The sequence below is a fragment of the Parasteatoda tepidariorum genome, chromosome 3 (assembly GCF_043381705.1).
Source record: "Parasteatoda tepidariorum isolate YZ-2023 chromosome 3, CAS_Ptep_4.0, whole genome shotgun sequence".
Classification (NCBI taxonomy): domain Eukaryota; kingdom Metazoa; phylum Arthropoda; class Arachnida; order Araneae; family Theridiidae; genus Parasteatoda; species Parasteatoda tepidariorum.
This window is the reverse complement of record NC_092206.1, coordinates 78240676-78265235: the sequence shown is the minus strand read 5'-3', so window position 1 is coordinate 78265235 and position 24560 is coordinate 78240676. Positions and strand designations below refer to the sequence as shown.

Here is a 24560-nt window from a genome sequence, read left to right as displayed (position 1 = left end):
TAGTAATAAATTGTAGTAATTTTTTCTTGCATTTACCAACCTTGATTTTGATATTAAAATCGATAAGTTTCACAAGAATATTGACACGAGAAATACGTTTCTCACTCAATAGAAGTAATCGTGCCACTAATTTTCGTAAAGTGGATCTACTTGTCTCCCAGCTCAGAAGTTTCACAAGATAATTATGCAATTTTAAAATTGAGAAAAGAAAACGTGAGCAGAAATTTACATCGCTCTTAATTGCATAATTAACTTGAACTTATACCCGAAAAACAGAAGTGGAGATTTGGTAATAATGAAAATGTTGTGTAAGATATCTAAATTGTTGTATAGCAGTACTTTTTATGATTTTTAAACTTCAAAACAATTAAAACTACAAAGTACGAAATAAAATTTTGGTTCACATTTTAATACAAACCATATTATTGAACCATTAAACCGCATTATCATACAAATGTGCTGTAACCGTAGTATGGTGCATTGAAGTATATTATGGATCCAACTAAACCATCTAAAAATTGATTACATGATATTGGGGTTCAACTTGAAAATATACATGGTTCAGTTTGAAACCCTATAAAAGTTACAGATAATTTGCACTGTATAATGGCTCAAGGTTGAACTGATTTTTTTGAACGTGTATTTAAAATATTTTATTGGAAACAATGTTCATGTTAGAAAGTTAAGCTTCGATGAAATCTCATTTTTATTCGCCTTAAACTGCACATTTCGCACAATTTCATTAATCTGTTCTTTAATTTGTCATAATTATTTTCGAAGCTTACATTTGCTATGGAGACACTGTACAAAATTAATTTTAAAGCATCGCTTTTATATAAACATGGAAAGTTAAATACAATTTTTTTGTCATTTTTTTAATAAATATATAATATTAGCAAGTTAATATTATTAAATCAATAGCTAGAGTTAAGTCATTATTAGTTAAAAGGCTTAACGTTTATTTCATGTATTATAAAATATAAATACTTTAAATAAATTTTAAATATCTAAGTTTTAATTCATGTACTTTTTTTACAATACAGTGAAGCAAAATTAACACACTTTCAGATTTAAAAGAAAATAGTTAAATAAATAGTTAGTAAGTTGCGAAATTTTAAAAACGAGACCAATTTCACAACAGCTATAAATTAAAAGCATTAATTGGAGCGTTACGCTTTTCAGGAGGCGAGACAGCTTCATTTTCAAACGCAAGTCAAATATTGATGCCAAAAATAATCACCAATATGTTATTAAAAACGTTCTCAATGCTTCTATTGATTATTGAGTTTAATAATTTAGGCGTTGAACTATCCTAATAATATCCAACTAAGTATTGAAGAAAATTAAAATCAAATAAACAATTAAGCAATCAACGTTTCACGCAAATGTTTATATCTAGTTTAAATGCTTGACATATTTAGTTCCATATGCCAATCACTTGCCAAATGTGCCGATTAAATTCTACAGTTTAGAGGCACTGAGAGCTCCTTTTTTTTAAATAACTTACGCGCACCATAATAAGTATCTACTTTAGTTCCTAAAGCGGTATTTAAATGTTTATCGTCAAATAAATGTGCAACTATTAAGTGTACCGAAATTCTCGTAATTCAGTTCTGCGCGGCAAATCCAACGAATCAAAGAATTACAGAAATGCACACGGAAGTATTTTCCTTTCTAAGTTTTATGAGGCATATCCTGAATATATCTTTTTCTCGGTAATCCTAAAGGAATAATTTATAAATTTCTTTAGAATGAATAGTTGGGAGCATGGGAAACAAGCAATAACATACAATTATTGGTATTTTACGATTCTGTCAAATAAATATTTTAATGACTAAATAAAATAATTTCAATAGGAAAACGATTTTCTATGGTTCTGCATGAAAAAGTAAAAAATAAAATATTAGGGTTAAAATTATAAGAATCTAGATATTTGATATAGTCTCAGTTAATTTTCCAAGCATTATGTTAATTTTACGCATGAAGTCTGTTTTAAAATATGTTGCCAAAATCTCTTTTAAAATTTTTAAGAAAAGCAGACGGAATGTCGATGGCTTAGTATTCAGAAACCACAGAAAATTTTTTTTCCGGACAGGGGGGAACTGCGCTCAGTAATTGCCTCAATTATAACCTCCACTCCTAACAATATGCGGATTGCGCTTCTAGAAGGGTCTCTCTTCTCATTGACACCTGAGGGGTGCAGTTTATGAAAATCAAGCACTACATTGGTGATAAGTTTTCTATATATCGTTCCAAGAATAATACATCGAAATATATAAAGCCAATAAGTTATACCGGGATTAAATTTGAGATCTCGCAATCAGGATTAAATTTACAACTGAAACAAAATGCCACCTTAAAATGAAAAAAAAAATTTTTTTTTCGTTGTTTAAATATAATTAGTATTTTAAAATTACAGAAGTAAAAAAATTTACAAGACATAAAAAATTAATATTAAATGAAAATTGACCGAAAAAATGCAGGAACACTAATTTACATTTACCCCCACCGTCCCCCAGTCACATGGGCGAGCAGAATTAACCTTGCCATATTGCCACACGCAACCGCTAATGGAGTGAGTAGTTTCACACACCACAAAACAGAGGACGAGACATCTAGGCTCTGAGCGGGATTCGAACCCGCGACTATTGGCTTTGCGGTCAGGCTATCGATTATCGAACAGTATCAATTATCTTTTTTTCAATGTCAATTTTTAAAAACGTTTACTTTAAGTTTTTTTTTCTGAAAAATATTAATAACGGTGAAAATATTTAGTTCAATACAATAGGTAATAAAATTTATCAAATCAAGACATGTACTCATTTGAAATCATGCTTACGGTGTCATATAAAAAATTCAAATTTAAATATTACTTTATGGGAACATTAAGAACATGTTTTCTTTCAATCAAATCGAAAGAATTTTTTGTAGTAAACAACAAAGGAAAAATGACAGAACTATTAAAAATTAAACCAATTAAATTATTAAAACTTTTAATTGATAAATGTTTTAACTTGCAATTGTCTAGAAAGTGGTTTGTGCACATTACTGACCGCTAGGCCACAATCTTGCCAATGGTTATGAAGTTGTCGATCCTTACTCTCCGTGGCCCCCTAGGTCACAATGGGAATGCTTTTGTTGAAACGGGAATGTTGCTGTAATGCTTTGATTAAAATGAGTAAATAATAAAATAACATTTTTGTTATTTATGTTTAAAAATATAAGTAATCAAAATTATCGGAATCAAGCTCATCAGTTTACTTGAGTAATGCAAATGAGAAGCATGAATCCAGAATGATGATCCAACTGATTTAAATCAAATTTAGAATCATTTGTTTGAATTAATCTCAGAATAGAACAAATTTCATTCGAATTTACGCTAACAAAACTACTAGTTAATATTACTGGTGCATATCACGGATATTGGGACGAACTTATTGGAATCAATTTATTCCAATATTTGATTTAATAAGATATCTAAAACTCTCCCTCCTTCAAAAAGCGAGAGATCAAATGAATGTTGTGCGAAGTAGCAAATATATTTGATATTCTATAGAAGACTAACGATAATAGGAATGGAGAGATTTGAGCATAAGAAAAAGTGCTTAGGTCACGATCTATAATAAAAACTATTTGCACTCTCGGAAAGATAACTCTCACTTCTGACGATTCAGCAATCCTGGAGCTGTATTTCGTTAATTTTGAGAATCATTTCGTTACGAAATTACGTACTTAGTGACGAAATGCGAACTCTCAAATAAATGACGAAAGTATTTACTCAACTCGGAACCTCATTGCAATGCATTGCAGGAGATAGTTAACTATAATGATGAAACTAGAATGAAGACTAGTCGATCGAACTAGACTGACGACTTAAACTGACCGGACTGTATGGTAGTCAAGGAGTTGGCGTCATACTAGAAAGATACCGGGTTCGAATTCCGGTACGGGCATAGATTTATTTATCTTCTGCGTTATGTTCTTACCGACCGTTAGATAGTTTTCTTTTTTTGAAACTTTTAATAGAATGACGAGATATTTCTTAACTTAGGACGAAATTCATTTCCTCGAAAAAGTGACGATAGTTACTTTGACAAACTATTCATTCGGAGCATATACCAGGAAATGGTTTCTTCAAAAACGAAGTAAGTTTCGTCAAATTTGAATATCCATTTTTTAAAATTGTTGGAAAAAAATAGGTCGAAAGAGACAGAATTTACCAAATGACTTATGTATTAAACCTATAAATCTGATTTTCAAAATGACACAAATAATAAAAAAGGAATATAAAAAAAGTCCAAAAGACTCAGTTAGAACAACCATGTGGATACTTTATTCTAAATCCGAATTTTTTTCTCCATAAATGTCAACAATTCAGCTTTTTCTAAACATTTAACAATATATTTTGAGTTTAATAGCTCTTTTTTTACAGCTGAACACGTTTGAAATAGGAAGTAGAACTACATTGTAGGTGGTCTTCTTCTTTTCCCGCTTTTTCTTCCTATGCGAATATTTGTGTTTATTTCCTTCAGTTATTTTAAAACCCAAAAAATAAATACTTTTAATAACTAATAATGAAACTTAAAAAACACGAGAGACCTTTACATTTCTTTTTATTTCCTAAAATTAAAATAATAAAAATTCTACCGATATAAACTATTTCCAAATATAACTCTTTATTTTATTTCTTTAAAAAAAATCTTGCAATATCCCAGCCCTGGGAAACATTTTTTTAGATTAATTAAAAACAATTTTTAGTCGATGTTGACGATCATAAAGATACAGAATTTGATATTTTGTCTCTAACTGTGAGATTTTACCTCAAAATCGAATGTTTTATTAACATACTTAACTTATTACTAATCATTTGTGATAGTGTGTTGTTAAGTTTGAAAAACTTACATACTTTTCATTTATTTCAATCAAGTTAGTATAAATTGATCGATTTTATTATTCGATATGACAGATATGGATAAAAACAGATACAGTTTTCCTCGAAATAAATTTTTTTTAAAATTTAAAATGAGTAGAAAAAGTACTTATCTGTGTAATAGAAAAAAAAACGATGAAATAATAAGCAAATGACAATCTAATATAGATTTGAGCTTTTAACGAGCCAAGAATTTAGGACAAGGCATTCTTTTATTCATGGGGATCAACATCACGATAAAAGGTTCTAAGAACATAGAACCAATTTTCTAAGAATTATACAATTTTTTTCTAAAATAAAAACTGTGAAGAAATATTTTTTTGTTGAAATGATATAACTAAGTCAATATTTAAGGTCAAAATATTTTTTCATTCACTACACGAAGCCAAGCCACTAGATGACGCCGATAATTGCCACAATAATGAAAATGTAAGATAGGGGTATTGTAGAAAAAGGTTGCAAAGAAATAAAATTGCTCGCAAGTGTTCTGTTAGCCACTCAGTGCCTTAGTCGAATAGTTATGACACAGAGAACTCATGCTGGTGATATTTTTTACAAGGTAGAACCATCAGTCGTCTGGAATGTGGGCATACTCAAATGGAAGAATCCGAGGAAGTTTGATTTTTCCAGCAAGTCATCTCTAGACTTAGCAACGAGTCCAAGACGATAGAAATGGCGATACTTTACAGTACAGGTCGCATCCGAGTTTCTAAGTCCAATGAAGACCGGTATTAGGCAGTAACTACAAGCAAACAGAGCACAGCATCCAACCCGTCTCGACAGTTATCTGTATAGACACGGATACTACAGTTTCAGTACAAACTGCGTACAGACTTTTGGGAAATATTGATCGATGTGCCTGTCAGAGAGTGTTCCACTCACGGCAACTCACTGTCACCAGCGATTGACCTGGAACAGAGATTATATACAATGTGGACATCGTTACAGTGGATTTGTGCGATGTTTTCCAGCGAGTCCAGGTTTAACTTACTATCTGATTCACGTCCTTCGTATGGAGAAGGCCAGGTTCTCGTTAGCACCAAGACAGCTTTATTGAACGAAACTGTTGCGGTGGTGCAAGATTGATCGATTGGGGTTGAATTACACTGGGCTCCAGAACAGATCTGCATGTTCAAATCAGAACCATGACAGACCAAATTTATCGGGACATTATTCTGGAACATGTACATTAGGTCTTTCATGGGCACAGAATTAGTGTTTGTGGATGACAATGCCGGTCCTCACCGAGAAAACATAGAAAACAAATATCTTCAATCTAAGGATATCATCCGTATGAAATGGCCAGCATTCTCACTTGACTTGAATCCGATAGAGCATGAGTAGGACATACTTGACCGAGAGTGCTTGGCAGCCCATCGTCCACATCTTACGTGTGTACTGGAACTTCGGAGGGCATTATTTGTTGAGTGGAGTAATCTTCCGCAAGATGAGCTCGATAATTTGATATTCAGAATACCTAGGCCTTGCACGGACTGCATTTCATCGTATTGGAGACTTACAATGTATTAATAAATATACCAACCATTTTGTGAAAGTGCTATTTTTTATGATTGCTCCAGGGAGAAAAAATCGTAATTTTTATGAATGATACCTTTCATATGCCACCTTTTTAATCATTATTTTATGCTTAATAAATGAACTTCATGAATAAGTCACGTTTTTCTTTTTCTGAACCTTTACTTGCCGGAGCTGACATTAGCCTTAATTTATGGACATGAGTGCACATTATATATATTATTTTTAATATATTATTTATAGTATATTATTTATATGTATTATTTGTTATATACTATCTATATATTCTATGTTTTTCAATTCCAGAGACAATAAAATCAAGTGATAATTTATTGCAAGGATGAAACTACAAGCTTAAGAGTCCTTAAACAAAGGTACTTTCCAATTATAAGGTAAAACAACTATAGCATTTAAATCAATTATTTTAATTCATAATTGTCAAAAAAATCATAATTTTTTAAGCATAAGGAAGAGAGAAAGAGTTATTGCATAGCAAAATTTCGTGACGTGAGTTTTTCGTGAATTAGAGCGTGAACCCTGCAGGCGTCACCCTCTGTTAAATTCACGCGAAAAGGGAAGTGTCAACCCAGGTCAAGAGCTGCTTTATCTGCCACTGACAAGAAGCAGCTATTATAAAGCCAGAAAGAAAAAAAATTAGTAAATTATTAAAATTAGAAAACTCAAACAAACTACCATTTTCGTATGATTCTCTCTATTACAGCGACAGTTCGATTATAATGTCCGCTAATTTTTCCGCTGCTATTCCAGAAATTCAATGTTATTTTAAAGCCCGTTACAACGTCTGATCTATCCGATCATTCCAAATTAACGTCCTAGCTCAAAAAAACAACGAAAGCTATTTAGTAAAATCCACCACTATAGCAACCTTTCCATTATAACAACCTATAAAGAATGTTATTTTTGCTATTATATAGATAAAATATTATTTTAACTCCCATTACAACTTAAAATCTGAAGCGCTCATTCCAATATTGAAATCTAAACCCAAACCAACGCTCTTTAGTACGGACTTCTATTACAGCGACCATCTCATCATAGGGACCGATACTCAATGACCTATTGTCTACTCCATATATTCATAGTTATTTTAATGCACAATAATAATTTCCATAATCTAATCCATTCATTTTAATAAAAAAGCCAATTTTTTTAAATTATTTTTTCAATTTTTAATTATTATTTTTTAATTTTTAATTATTTATTTTTTTTTACATTTTTAAAAACAAAATTTTTACTTCCATTAATAATGAGTCAATTGGTAGCAAAAGTTTCAAAGAAATATTTGTTTCAATTATTTCTTTGGATACTGCTGTACATTAAAATAATTATGTATCTTGAATTTCTTTTGAATGATGGAAGACGCACGAGTGTCGAAGATTTTATCACAAGTGATTGTGGGTGCGACATTAGATCAAAGTCTTATTGATTAAATATGGATAACTTTACATTATTGATAGTCGAAAGAGGTTATTGCATATAATTTTTCAAAAGTTAATCCCATATTTATAAGTTATGAGTAAATATTTAAAATATTTCTCTGCATTGCAGTCATAAGTTGCTGCATCTATTTCCGTTTGGTCAACAGTTGTCATTGTATGGAATATCGACTAATAACTCAGTTTAGAAACAAAAAACTATTAAAATTTGAAAGCACAAATAAGTTTTTCATTTAATGTAGGAATAATAAAAAAAAACTTGTAAATTATTGAAATTTTTAAGGCTCAAATAAATTGCTTAAACAAATACAGACAAAAGTACTTAAACAAATAATTTTATAAACTCAGGAAACGATAATTATTTTTACAGTTTGATATGCTAAAAACAAAAAAATTATTATTCAAACTGAATTAGAAAATCAAAAATTAATCTGCGCATTTTTGATTAAGACAAATTAAATTATAGGGACGTCTAAAATGTGTCTTTAAATAAAACACTATAATTATTGACCTTTTATTATCAGAAAGCTAACTTGTAAAATTTATACCATTTATTAAGAATTATGAATCAAAAATTGTACAAAAAACAGCAAAGCAGCTTGTTTTTTGGCAACGAGTTATTCATCTTTTTTTGTCACCTTAAATTTCGAGGTTAACACATTTAAGCTATTAAAAAATCTATTTGAGCATTTTTTATGAACTCAAGCTTATCCCATTTATTTTAAATACACTTTGGTTCATATATATAAAACAGTCACTTAAAAAAAAAAAAAGATAATGAAATATTTAAACATTGTATTGATATTTATTTACACAATCGCTTGCATGTTCGAAAATAAAATATTTGGAATTTTCAAAACATTGCTTAATTTACTGCAGATATAAATTTCCCTTTCTAAAAATACTGTTCTGATTTAAAATGACGGAAAAAAATTCGCTACTGCTCTTAAGCTTAAAACTGTCACTTGGAATTGAGTTAAAAGAAATTGAAAGTGTGTAAACATGAAGTTCACGAGTTAAATGTTTGTCAATTCTAAATATTTCCGCAAAAATGAAAAGGTGCTGTTGAAAATGCACTAAAAAAATTAAATGGACATTTAAAAAAATGATTAGAAAAAATTTTTTAATCAAACTTCACTCCATAAAATGAATATCGCTCATTGCTGTTCTAAAAAAAACTTTCTTCCAAACAAAGGGCAAGTAGGTATCATGAAAATATTTTCAAATCAGTTATTTTAATAGTTCTTAATAACTGTGACTAGACAATACTTGTAAAAGTCAATAGAAAACCATGTTTTACAAATGTTATAAATTGTTACTTCAAGAAGCCGTTATTAAATGGATACAATGAAATATTAACTAAAAAAGTTAACAGTTGTTTAAATTTTTACTGAAATACATGAAATTAATATTCGTTTTTAAAATTAGAACCGCAATGTATTGTATTTTTAAAAAAAAATTTAAAGGACACCAAAATACGAACGTTGAAGAAACTTTACTGAAAAAGAATACTCGATCAATCTGACAATATAAAAAGTTATTTTAATGTTTAATTCTTTATTTGGTCTCGTTCTAAGTTCATTTGCAAAAAAAAAAAAATGATTTCCAAAATTATTTTTCAAAAACCACACTAATAAATTTCGGAATAAATTAATTATATTGTACCGGAACTTAAGGTGCATCCTGAAAAATTCATAAAAATATTTCATTCTTAAAAATTCCTTTTACCGTAATTTTTGTAGTAATATTTATTTAAATAGTGATCTAGTGATTTTACTGTAATTATTTCCGTAAAAATCACTATAAATCAGATTTTTTGTTTTGTTACATGTTTCGGTAAAAATGGATTTCCCGATATAAAAGTACAGACACCCCGAGTGCCGGAACTTTTTACCATAATTTGATTAGGAATTGTTTACAATGCAGTCATACGCCAAAAATAAATAACTAAAAAAAATCGAAAAAAGTTTCGATAAAATTAAGTTTTCTTTTTTTTAAAAAAAAGAGGAACTGTCTTTTCTTATTAAATACAAAAGCAAAATCAATCACAAAAAGTCTATGTAAACATGCTTGGAAAAGTCCTTGAATATAATTGAAAATTAAAATGAATCCTGAACACAGTTAGCTGCAATACTTAAAACTGCTATGCAAACTTAAAAGCAATTTTATCACACATATCATAAATTTTATCACACATATCATAAAACCATATCCTGTCATTGTCTCATGAGTTTCATTTAAACAACTACAACACGATATATTTTTTTGTAATTGAATGTAGATTGAAAAAAGTTCTACAAACCTTGTCGAAAATAATCTCATAAAATTACTATTTTCTTTTTACAATCAATGAAAATTGATAAAAGTAATATAAGATTGCCCATATTTAAAATTATTTCTTACACGTGGCCTCGCCTTATAGTTTTTAAATATTATTTTGATTTTAATAACTTGGGTAGGTCACGTTACTAAAGACGGCAAAAAGCTTTTACAACCCTGTCATTAAAGAACACAGCTCGACGGAATCTAATGCTTTAAAAGGCTTTCTTTGCTTAAGTAATTTTTGTCTACGGGTACTCGGTTTAGATTAGAAGAGAACAAAAAAATTCTCTCAAAAGATTTCGCCAAAAGATCTGCTTTTTTCAATGATCCCAAGAATAGCAGTAATCGAAAATCGACGGTTATAGTAACAAAACGTTCATTCAACTTCCATTAACACTTCCTCATTGTCGCCAAATGATCTTTAAAACCTTTGCTCACCAAAGCTTTTCGAAGTTATCACACGCTTTAACAAATCATCAACAGTAAAAAGTTGGCGTAAAAAGTAAATATTCAATGATTTCCGTACCTTTTTTTCATTCATAACACGCATCTGATATTATGTTGTCCGTTTCTGATTCACACCAACGGATTTAGATATCGTATCTGATTGTTCCCACCAGAATATCATAAAGAAAAGAAATGGGACACATTTGAATTACAACTTTTTTCGTGATTTAGGTTTGTATGATGGAACATATTACACCAACAATGGCGGAAAGCAATAGAGAGGTTTCATTTGTGCATGTTGTTTTGCAACCATCTTACAACAAAATAATTAACATCGGCTACTCGTAATGCCAGGTTTGTCAATTAAATTGGAATGAAAACTGTTTCCCAACACATTTACTGTCAAAATCGATTTAGATTATTTTTAGATTATAATCATTTCTATTTCTGTCTTTTGACAGGAAATGAAAATGTGACGGGTCTATTTACTGACGAGTCAGAGATAAAAGCTTCAAGAATATCAGCACTTTGTTCTCACGGAACATTTATTCTTACAAATATTAAAACTCATGAAGAGAATGTTTTTAGTATATAATGAATTGGGTTTTATTAATTCTTGGTTTATTTTTATTCTTTATTCATTTATCATTTTTCATTTGTTCATTTATTTATTATTTTTCCATTTATTTATTTAACGAAATAACAAAAAATTAAGACTCATAAAATACTTTTAAAAAATGGATAAAATTTTTACGCTATTCATGAACTTTTAGATATAGTCAAATAATATTTTTAGACATAGTCATTTTAATTATTAATAAATTATTAATGAAATAATTTTAGACATAGTCAAATAATATATCCGATAAATATTGTCTATGGGTATATACATGGCAACTAACATTTTACTATTTTTACATGCATTTTCGTTACTGTTTAAGAAAAAATTACAACTTACAACAATAATTTTGAAAGAATCTATTACTTTTTTTGAAAATTAAGCCAAACTATTTTTATGAATAATTCTCATTAAATTTTTACATTTATTGATTTTGGAAGCCACTGAACTACTAGAGCAAATACCAGCACTAATGTTAACATCGAAATCATAAAAATTTTACATGGCTATTTAATGATTAAATATTTATATACATCGATTATAATTCTACTCTGCCATCTAGTACTCCTGTTTTTCTCGTGTCACAAACTCATACGCTCGCTTGGCAACCTAAATAGCACAGCGTTTAAAATGCAATTACTTTTCAAAAAAAAAAAAATAACACTCTTTAATAATATCTAAAACAAATTTCAGGTTTTTAGTTTTAATTTTTTATTTTAGTTTTAATTTTTAATGTTCTTTAATGAAAGCACTTAAAAATGATTTTTTTAATACTACTTATTATTTGTTACTTAACAAAATCTGTACTTCTTACTCGAAACTTTAGCTCTTAAGCGTTTTTAATTTTGCATGTTACTTTTTAAACGAAACGTTTACATGCATGAGCAGTACTAGGAAGAAATATTACTGTGCAAATAAATTATCTAATGCAGTTTCTTTTTTAAATCTGTATTATTTCGTATTATTCCTTCATGCAATATTAAGCGTAATATTATAATTTACAATAAATTTTCAAACCATAAACTACTGAATAAGGAAATAAGTATTTAATTACCATATCTTCCCCATTTTATATTTAAGGGGAAAATTGTTTTCACAACCCACAACTAAATTTATTTATTTAATTAAAGAAAAAAAACATCTTCCTTGTCCACAATAATTAGTTAAATTATTAAGACACTGTGCTTTGCAATAGTAAAATGCTTCATTATCACCTTGATTTTATAATATCTTCATCAAAGTTTACAGTATCAAATTTTTTTGCTATTTAATGTGGTTAAAGTAATCCCTTCAGAGATGACATTATACCTACGGCCTTCAATTTATGTTTACAAAAAAAAAAAAAAAGAATTGACAAGCAAGGATGCTTTAAAAATTTTACAACAATCGCACACTAATTAATTATAAAACTTCGTTAATGAGTCTTACCTTTAAATAAATCCTAGTGTAAGATTACAAGTGAATTAAAATCCACACAAGTTAAAAGACAGCATTTTCTCCCATACCAATAACACAGAGCCTCAATATTCGTTGATTTCTTCCAAAATCAACTTCTATTGTGGCCTATGGCAATATTTCCAGATATTCATCACAAAGTTATTTGCCCAAATTCGATTCATCACGCCTCTAATGAACCTTCAATCGTAAGAATAAACACATTCTTGCTCTCAAAAGCACAAAAAACCACACGCACATAAACATCGACAATACCGTAAAAGGATTTTCAAAACACGTCTTCATGCATAACTGAAAACAGAAGATTCCAAGAACTTCCGCTGCATTGGATTTTTCATTGTTTGGTGCGTCCCAGCTTTTTAGATATAATTATAGCTCCATCTAAAATCCTTACCACCTGCCTTAAAACGTCTTATACCGAAAGTCCGTTTTGAAAAGATATTACGTGATGGGCCGGTCGGTGATTGTGAAAAACGAAAGTTGAAACGTGCGTTCAAATCTTGTGTTATTTTCGGAAAGGTCAGGTAGCCTCCAAGTTCGAAATTTTCACTCAGTTCATTTCTTTTGTTAGTTCGGATTACGAGATACGCGAATATAAATGCGCAGTAAAATTTAACTAAATAATTGAAAATTGTAAACTAACAAATTTAACTGAGAAATATAAAGAAGAATGTATAAAAAATACTTTAAAGATAATTATAAGTAAAATAATAAGTAGTAATAAGCAAATAATAAGTAAAATAATAAGTAGTAATAAGCAAATAATAAGTAAAATAATGAGTAGTAATAAGCAAATAATAAGTAAAATAATTATCAGTATGGCAAATTCGAAGATAGACATCAAGACCTATCATTGAATTGAATTAAATGTAAAAGTTCAATGGTACAAAAGTAAAGAACGGTTTCGCTGTGCATGATATTATGCTGAAGATATATAAATTTAATGCCATTATAAACCAACTTTGACGTAAAATTAAATTTTTTTTTAAAAAGAGGAGGAAAAAGTTTCTAACCAAATCGAGATAGTGAAATCCGTTTAATTGAAGTAGAAAGCATCTTGCGGAAATTGAAAGCTGTTAAGATTGAAACTAAAAAAAAGAAACACTCTACCATCTGTCGGGAAAATTATTACAGAACCTTGAATCTCAAAAACAATTTCCATAAAACATGAAAATCAGATATCGACGAGAAAAATCAAAGAATTTTTGAAGGAATTTGATTAAAATTTCCCCAGTAAAATTTGTGACGAACTGTCTCTCTCTCTTTAATGTGGAAACTATACACAAATGTAGAAATTGAGAAAGTTTAAATTGTTGCTCAAAATATAATGTAATTAAAATGAAAGTCATAGCTTATAATGGATTCCCTTGATAATTTTAAGAATTTTAGACAAAGACATAAATCGGTTTTTCACAAAGATCCATTGAAATTCAAAATTCCAATTAAGATTATTTTCTGAAGTTAACAGATAAACATTCTTGGGAATATACTTATTAAGAAAAACCCAAAAGTACTCTGGAGTCTATATGGCGTCATCTGTTAAAAAGAATCAAGTTGTTTAAATTTTACCTTATGATTCATAAAAGATCGATTCAATTACATAAAAGAAAATCTGACAACCGATTCCTTTTCATTCACCGAAAATGTGTGACATTTGCATCACGTTATTGCGTGTAGAACTGCGACCCTAATGGCCAAAGCCCAACATCCTGATTGAAGAACCTTTTCATTATAAGAATTAACACTAAAATGCTGCATAAAAATTAAAGAAACTAATATGTGAGTCATCTAAAAAAAATACTTGTCTTTTTCTACAAAGAAGATATCGTAATCTTATATCTACTTCAAGTTAAACAAGTGTTATTAATTCAAGAACGATTAATTTGCACTATAGTGTAGTACAACTCAGCTCCGTATTAAAGTTGTACTTAGCATAAACGATATATGCTTAAACACGTTTTAAAATTTCTAACAATATAAGTTTGTACGTTGTAGAGTGCGCAATGTATATGCAAGTTCTATAGTATACATTGTGTGTTGTTTAGTCAAAGACTTTTATGTGTATTTTAACAAATTTAACGAAAACGATATTAATTAATTACAATTATCTGTGACTTCATACTAAAAAATTAGTATAAATGAAAATGAATTAAAAAAAATAAAGTTTTATTTGAAAACTCTTTTAAATTAGAAAACACACTAAATTATTATTTTTTAATTCAGAAAGCAAATTTATTTCAATGATAGCAGTGTTTTTTAGAATAATTTTTAATTCTCCTTTAAATTTAATTAAATCAAAAAAATGAGACAACTAGGTACATGCAGAAGTGAAGTAACTATGCCTAACCATGTTATTTAAATCAGATTTAATGATTTACATACGATGACGTCACTTGCAGGCATCCAATTCAATTTTCATTAGGCTACAGATTTTCAAAAAGAAAGAAAAAATCGTTAACTCGTGCTGTTTAAAATATGAACAACATCTAAAATAATTAAACATCATCCTGATTTGATTCGCACAAAGTATTTTATAACATATTAACAATAAACTGTAAGAAATAAAACACTAGCATAACACTGGTAAATAGATGGGGGGAAAAAGGCATAGAATACTAAAGCAACCGTAACGGTACTTTAGGTCCAGAATAATTGTGTTTTTTAAACCACGAAGTTGAGTTGCTATGACAACCATAATTGGTGTCTCCAATATCATTGCCATCTAACACAGTTGCTGTAGTGTAGCTTTATTTATCATTTTGCAAATATGATTATAAATAAAGGAAGATACTTTTCGAGTTCATTATGTAAAGATCAATATCCAGGTGATGTTAAAAACAAAGATGAATAGGAAAATAATCAATATCGCTTTTTTTACAGATAGAAGAAAAAGTAATCAATACTATTTTTACACGAGTGTTAATCTTTTTGTTTTCGCACGTGGAACGGAATACGTCACTTAAATACTTTCAATGGAAATCTCATTCTACACTCATTATAGAGCTTTTTCGATATTTGCAATCGCTTTGGAATGAATTGAATTAAAATTATTGACAGTAACTTTAAGACATAAATCCAATTTGATAGACAAACTTTTTTTAACATAATACTTCATGAATTAAGTGCGCAAATGAAAAATATTTTTACAAAAATAGAAATTGACTAATTAATTTTACAAAAGATAATTAGTGAAAATGCTAAAATAAATACGTTAAATACAGTTCTAGCAAAAAGAAAAAGGGAAGCATGGTTTGTTTTGGAAGAAAAGCAACGAATACAATTTTTAAAGCAAATTGGTAATATCTTCTTCTTTACTTCCTAATTTTTTGTAGTTTTTTTTATCCTGTTTTTCGATGCTCTGTCGCCAAGGAATATAAAAAAAAAGCTTTAGTTTAAGTGCCTTTCACTTGAAGCAATGCGATGATTTAAAACTAGATATATAATCTTGCAGTGAAAAATTATCTGAGCTTTATAAGAGACAAATAACTTAAATATTTTAAAAGTTAATAAACTTTTTTAAAAATCGCCAATTTTTTCACCTGGATAAAAATTATCAAAATCACTGCCTTATCTACAGTTTTTGCAAATTTTTATGAGCTCAAGAAATACAGCACTGTAATAAGTTCTTAAATGTTAAAAAATTAGAACACAAACGAAATTTGTTTTTACGCAACTGTGGCTTTTCTCAATATTGACGTTTTGCGCCATTTTCCAAATAAGCGTAGACAACTCTGGATTTAGATAGGCTAAACTTAACCTAACAATCATGAGTAACAGTTGCAGATTCACAGCAGTTATAAAAATAGCATATTATTCAAAGAAAAAAACATCATTTTGTATTACGACGCAGCCTTCCGAAATCAATTTTAATAGAAAAACGCATTTTACATCACTTTGAGACATTTGAAATTGCTTAAAAAGGCAATAAGAATAATATAATTTTGCCATTCATAAGATTATAACATAAACATGTTATTATGATTAAGTTCTTTATATAGAGATTTTGAAGTATTCGTAGTTGAAATAGTAGTAGTATTTTATTTATGTCGCATTAGAGCTGCACAAAGCGCTATTGGCAACGGTCTGGGAAACAACAATGAGAGTAAACCGAAGAAATGCAATCAAAATTTGGGTGCTCGGCAGAGGGGATGGCTCCCTCGGTTTGGTAGCTTTACGATCTTTTCGCGAATTTGTGCACTCAATTATAGAACGAAGGTCAATATCGCGCATCCTCGGTCACTTCGCAGGATGATCAAAATGATCATCCGCATGCTCACTGGCCGCTGTCAGTGATACTTAACTTTGGTGATCTACTGGAAGTCGAAACTGGCGATTAGTCCACTAAGGCAGTGTTCCCCAACCCCAGGTCCGTGGACCGGTACCGGTCCGTGAATCAAATGGTACCGGGCCGCCCATTTCATTGAAACTGAATTTAAATTCCTAGGTTTATATCAAAAATTAAAAATAACTGTGTTCCATTAAAATTTTATTTATTTAAAAAAAGGGGCTCCCGAAGGTAGTGACATAAATTTTTTAACGTTTTAAAACGATTACCCCAGATGGAACCGTCTTATTACAAAGAAACAAGTTCAGGGTTCTCATCGTTCTTGTTAGTTAAAATGTTAAATCACTCTAAATTTATTTTTTAATGTAACTGTATTTTATTTTGAAGGCATGTTTAAATAAAATTAAATTAAAATTAATAAATCGAAATAATTTAAAATACAAACAATCAACGTCCCCCCCCCAAGCGGGCCGCGGTAAAATTATCAAACGTTGACAGGTCCGTGGTGATAAAAAGGTTGGGGAGCACTGCACTAAGGGACTGGCAATTGATAAAGGATTTTATTAAAAAAAAAATATCGGAAGTAGTTAATACATAAATACAAATAATTAATACTTACTATCGATAACAGAATTCTTCTGGATAAAAGGTTTATAAAAATGTTAAATTGCATTGATGAAAATAATTTTCACAAAATTAATTTGTAAAGTACTCACAGTATAAAAATATTATGTTAATAAATATTTTAATCAACAGCAAAATGTAGGGAAAATAAAAAAATTATTTTACAGAAAAACCAATCAATACTATTATTTTTAACTACTAAATGATGTAAGTCTTCCTTTCTTACTTTTACAATTATTCTTTTATTTCGTAAATTTATTTATTTACTTTTTGCAAAAGAAAAATTGTTTTAAGTAGGAATACTATTTCAAAATCCATACAAAGTCGAAGAGATAAAGGTTGCATTGATTTATAAAGGTTTTTTTTTACAGCTTAATTTTGATACTTTATTTGAGCTACTTAAAAAAAAATTATTTGAGCTATTTAGGACAATAACTTTAAAGCCAATGAAGTTAATGCAATAAATTCATTGCATAAATGTTTTTTTTTTATTGAAAACAATTTAATCTACAAGCGATTGAGCAGAAATACTCATAAAAAGTGAAAATGATAGTGTATATGTTTTGTTAATAGTCTATTTCAAGGTTTAATAACACATTCGTGACTACCGCAACTTGACGATAACGTTAAGAATAAACACTAAAATCAAAATCCTTTTTTATCTACTTTAATAAAATAAAGTGAATTCTAGGATAAGAAAACTTAACTAAGTTTCATTACTAGTTCGTAAGACTTTTTTTAAAGATTTGCTTAACTCCAATAAGGATAAATGTAAGAGTAATAGAAATGCATTAACCTAAATTTAAAGTAATTTATTTATTTAATTTTTGCTACGTTAGTTCTCATTTAAATTAACCATTGAAATTTTTACAATACAGAAATACAGCTAAGGCATAAGAAAATATTGTGAGGGATACATATACCTTTAAAATCAGTCAATAGTTACATATTTTATTGATTTATAGAATATGTTTGTACTTCTTTGATCTTTATATTACAATTAAGAAAGATTAAAAAATTACACTATCATAAAAAAAAAATAATCGAATTCAAGAAAATATATTGAAATTTATGCAAAAAGGATTACCATTTTTTTTTAAAAAAAAGTGCTGTTTTTAAATGAATTCACGGATATTTTAAGCAGAAAGAAACTAAAACATTTTTCACAATTTTAAAAGTTTTGAAAAGTTATTAATGCAAGAAAAAGTCATTTGTTATTTAATTCTTTTCTCTCATCATATGTGGGATGGTTCAAACAGAGGGTGGGCGACCTTACTAGCTCAATCCTCTATTTCGTGACTATGATAAGAAAAAATAAAAAAAAGCGAAGCACGACAACATAAATCTTTATTTAAAAAAACAATAAAACTTCAGAAGTTACCTAGAACTCTCAACTTTTGTTTTTGCTGAAGAAATCAGTCATTTGGTTAATGTAATGATAAGTTATACTTTGGTGTCAATGATTTCGAGGAAGTAATAAGTTATACGTTGTAACTGATTCCTCTTTATTAATAATAGGTTTTATATTGTCGTTAATTCCTCATTATGAATTAGTTATACTTGTTACCAATGTTGATTTAAGAAGTTAGGCATTGTTACCAGAGCTTCTTTGTAATTGATAATATTGGGAAACAATATTTTTTTCATTGCATGAGAATTTTCAACGAGTCTTTGATATTTCTTCATCACTGATTGCAAATCTGCAATCGGTTTCCCTCTCCAAGCTACTGTTTTTTTTTTTTTAATGCCATTTCTGGTCAATTTTTTGCGAACCGTACAAGTTTAAAAACGTTATATATAACAGAAGGTCGCATAAATGCGTGACAAACTTCTACTTTGAACTGTTTCGTCGTGTGCCTCGGAGCATATTGCGATAGACAAGAGCCCCCTATATGCGTACGACGACATTTCCGTGCATGGATTACAGTGCATTTTCAATCCTGATAATGTTCCCTTACTCCCCTAGAAGTTTATCACAACATTCACGTGACCTCCTGTTACATATGACGTTTTAAAACTTGTTTCGACAAAAAATCGACTGAAAATGTCGTATAATAATATGTAGCTTGTATGTCGTCTAAAATAATATGTAACTTTAGGTATAAAACTAATTTCAGATTTAAAATCCTCACACCCAATTAGGCAACATCAAGTATTTGTATAAATGCAACAGAAAATTTGTTCCTCAGGGTAATTTATATATTATCGCCCATGCTTTTTTCATTAATGATAAATTATAGTGTCGCGAAACCTTTTTAATGAATGTTACATTATATATTATTACCAAATGCTACGTTATGATTTTAAAATTCGGTAATGAGTTTTTATAAAAGCACTCATGAAAAGTCTTACAATGGAAAGACAATAATGAGTCATATTGTGAGGAAAAAATGTAGGATATTTAGAGTTCTAGAAACTAAAGAAGTTAAAAAGTAATTGCAAAATAATATATTGCAATCTTTGACATCTTCAATTCTTTTTAAATGACAAAAAAAATTCTGAAATGTTCTGAACAATGCTGAAATACGAATTAAATGTTTGGTTGTTTATAAGGAAAAATTCAACATGATTAAAATTCTTATAAAATTATTCACCTAATTACCCACTTTAAAAAATTGTTCCCGAACTACCTTAATATAACCTAAATAAGCAACAAAGCTTCTTTTATTTTTATAAAAAAAGAAAGAAAGGAAAATTAGAACGACAGAATATCTATCCACAAATAGTGAATTTGATACTGTTGTGATAACCGAAAATTATTAAATCAATACTTTTAATGCATAATGAAATGCTTATATATTAGTTACCATTAAAAAGTTTTGTAATCAGCCACTATTTATCGGGAAAGTAAATAAAATAAAAATAAATGAGTCTTTTCTAGAAATAAAATGTTTGTGGATAAAAATACAATAAATTAGGTCGTTCATAATTCAATACAAGAAATTTAATTCAGTGAAATAAGAACTAAAAGTAAAAAATCATTTAAAATTACTTCCTTTTACCATATAAAAGTTTATTTATCAATTTAAAAAAAATAATGAAAAGACAATACTGAGTATTAAAGCGAAAAAATACTAAGACATTTATAGTTCCAGAAATTAATGAAGCTGAAATTATTAAATCGATACTTTTAATGCATAATTAAATGCTTATATACTAGTTACCATTAAAAAACTCACTATTATTGGGATCAACCACTAGATTATTACTATTAATAGGGAAATCAAAGAAAAATAAATTGTTAAAAAAAAATTTTCTAAAAAAGAAATGTTTGTGGATAAAAATACATTAAATTAGGTCGTTAATAATTCAATACAGAAATTTAATTCAGTAAAATAAGAAGCCAAAATATACAAAACTTAGGTTTGGTCACAAGAAACTTCGAACCCATNAAAATACTATATCGCGATACATCGCTATATCGCGATGCAAAACTGACGATGTATCACGATATATAATTTCTAATATCGCCCAGTCCTAATTGTGACTCATTTTTTGATCAATGAAAAAAAGGTAATAGTTTTGACAACTCATTTAAAATTACTTCCTTTTACCATATAAGTGTTTATTTATTAAATTAAAATAAAAAATAGACAAATTGTTGAATAATTTTAAAAATATATATATCTTTTATTTTATAAATCTCTCAGTAATTTACTTCATTACTAAAGATCATTCCTAGATATATTTAGAGAGAACATTAAGGTTTGTATATAATGTAATTTTTAAATTAAAAATTAACTATTTCAAACTTAATTCAGAAATTTTTTTTGAATTTAAAAAAATTTTTTTTAGTTGATTCGAAGATCGCTAGGATACGAACATTCGCTAGGATACATCGCTTAGGATCACTAGGATACATCATTGAGTACCGAGGGCTCTATTGCCTGAGACACAGAGGCTCTTTTTTCACGCATTGCAACAATACAGTCTCAAAACAATTGGTTTAACCTCGAATCATAATATTCGTTTTTTGAACCATATTTTCTTCCAAAAGTCAACAAGCTGTTGATAAGGTGTTAAAATAATAGTTACGGGTATGCTTTTAATGTATCTGTAATCAAGTTCATGTAGGATTAATTTGCACGATAACATGGTTAAACTTGACAGCAAACTCGAACGATATCATGATAAAATACACTCCGGACAGAATTTTAAACAGTTTATGATTCATTATGAGTTACAATGAGTAAGAAGTAATAATCATAAAAAGTAATAAGCAGTAATATCTTAAATCACGGTTAATTTTTTCTCAAATACTTTTAATTAATTTTTTATCAATCATTTTTAATTATTTTTTATCAACTACTTTTATTCAATTTTTTTATCAATTACTTTTAATTATTTTTTTTATCAATTACTTTTAATTAATTACTTTTATTTAATTTTTTATCAATTATTTTTCATTAATTTTTATCAATTACTTTTAATTAATTTTGTATTAAGTACTTTTAATCAATTTCTATTACCAATTACTTTTAATTATTTTTTTAACAAATGCGGTCAGAGGAAAAATTTGGATATTTCTCAGAATCTATTTGTAAAATACACTTAATGAATATATGTTGAGTGTTGAACAATTCAATTTTGAATGTTAGCAGATTGTAGCTGTACAGAATGCAACGAAGTCAAGCAAATTTTCAATTCAGCGAATCAAATTTTTTACGTTTGTTTTTAAACATATGTAAGACTGGGAAGCGTTAATTGGGACTTAAATGACTATCACTTAATATCTTTTAGTCAAGAATGAAACGTTGACATGGCATGACAAGCATTACAATGACGACCGATTGATATAAAAGTTAATCTCGACGTAGCATTATTATATTTTGCAAAACAAGCTTGATAATTAAAAACTTTTATTATTGAGCTAAGAAACTTTGATTTGTTTTAACAAATGATGCTTTCATTTAAGATTTTAATTGATATTGCAAGCATAAAAGATGTTGCAAATTTGAACTATAGTATGGTTCAATGCGTAACAATATTTCCAGCAATGTGGAGTCTTAATTTAAGTATTATAAAAAAAAAAACTAAATAAAAGTTAAAAAAAAACACTAATAATAACCGAATTGAGATTTTTTCATATATGACTTTAACAACTTCCTCATTTTTAAACAATAACAGAAAGACTTTCATTTTTTTTTCTCGCTTTCAAACACAGCCCACCAGCTAAAAGGAATAAAATTACCTATTAATAAAACGAATATGGCAACAGTCTCAAATTACAAATTAATTCAGGACTTGGTCTCATTACTGGGCAATACAATATTCGTCAGTGGGAATTGTAGTTGACAATAAAGCTTATATTTTATACCCTTGTACAAGGCCATTGAGTAAAATATTTCACTTACCGTGTCTATTGTTTCTTCTTTTAAAGCAGGTATTAGCCCACATTTTGAGTTGTTTTTCCTTATTAAAACAATACGACAACACTACTATTGGTTAAATGCGCAAAACAAGATGAAAGTTTCGCACCTGAAATGAAAAGAAAGAATTACTTTATTAAATTAAGGAAATCATCAAAAAGGTAATATACATAATTTTATAAAAAAATATTAGTTATTAGTCTACTGGACAGTTTTAAGAACACGTAATAGGTCAATACAATGTAAATATTTCCTTAATAAAGAAATGGTTTAATAGGAGTAAACCTCCAAATCTAAAACTTCGTCGAAGTTTCCACTTACATATTTATTCTGCCGTAAACATTGTTTGATTTTGTTTTAGTTTAAATTTGCTTGTTTTGTAAAAAAAAAAAAAAAAAAAAAACAATTTATTGATTTTTCGGTGACACACAAGTTAAAATAAAATTTTTTAAATTCTATTTCAAACAAATTAGTTATTTTTTATTAAAATAGATACAGAATCAATCGAAGTGATCACTTTAATGTCTGAAAAAGTAATAGATGATGCTTACATCACAATTTGAATCACTTTAAAATACCCCAAATTGCTCAGCGTTTAAAAGAGCTGATAAGACCATACTTATTCGATTTCTGGCGGCAGCTTGAAGCTTTATCAGCTTCAGATCAAAGAGCTTGTAAGAGAATTGAAGGTGGTTTGTACTTAATACTGAAATATTAATTCAATCATACCATTAGTCATGACATTGTAGAGCCTTAACATCCAAGACCCATAACCGGTTTATTATTTATATTACTAGCAATAGTAAATAGAACCAAATAATTCACCATGAAGTACGTGTAATAAATATCAATGAATTTAATAACTTTTTAAACAAAAAGAGCAATTATAAAACTCAACCATAATTTGCAATTTTTATATTCCGTTTTGACAGTTACAGAAATAACATATGCTCTTCGTACTCCCAAACGTCTTTCATGCAACTTAAAATTATTGGTTTCTAGTATCTTTCAGATAATGCAAATTAATTACTTCACAGTAATGAAATAGTCGAGGAAATTTATTTTTCGGAAGCGTTTTCAAGGTATTGTGCTCATAAATGCACTCCAATAGAAAATTATTGTTCCGAATTGCTTCAAAACCGCGAAAATGTAGACGCAACCTGTGTTTAAAGTACAAAACCTCAACACCCAAAACAAATTTACTTTTTTTTTTTAACTTGCCGATCGAAAGTACAAGTATCCAATCACATTACCATGAGAAATCTGTGAATTCAATCACTTGATTTTTTTAAGAGCTGGTCTTTTTTTGTAACCAATATTTTACTTTTAGACTACACTAATTTTTTTTTTAAATATTTTATAGCCGTCGTTGAACAGTCGACCCAATTTTGAGTTTACAACTACCAATGTTCATCTCTGTAGCCTTGTAATTTTGAACCCAATCCAGAAGACAAGGTAATTCTTGGATCAAGTATTGGAAGAAATTTACCCTCGGGAAGGACTTATTGATGAAACC

General features: G+C 28.6%; 1 protein-coding gene across 3 annotated transcripts in view; it reads right to left on the bottom strand.

Moving 5' to 3' along the window:
- The window catches only part of LOC107441233 (uro-adherence factor A), a 127418-nt gene that overhangs the window by 55439 nt on the left and 47419 nt on the right, over nt 1-24560 (bottom strand). For 2 of the 3 annotated variants that reach the window (XM_016054416.4, XM_071178875.1), the window contains one exon: nt 23030-23153. The gene's annotated coding sequence lies outside the window, so the exon portion shown is untranslated. Of the gene's footprint in view, nt 1-12739; nt 13094-23029; nt 23154-24560 lie in introns of those variants that run through there. The other variant, XM_016054418.4, reaches the window with a different exon arrangement.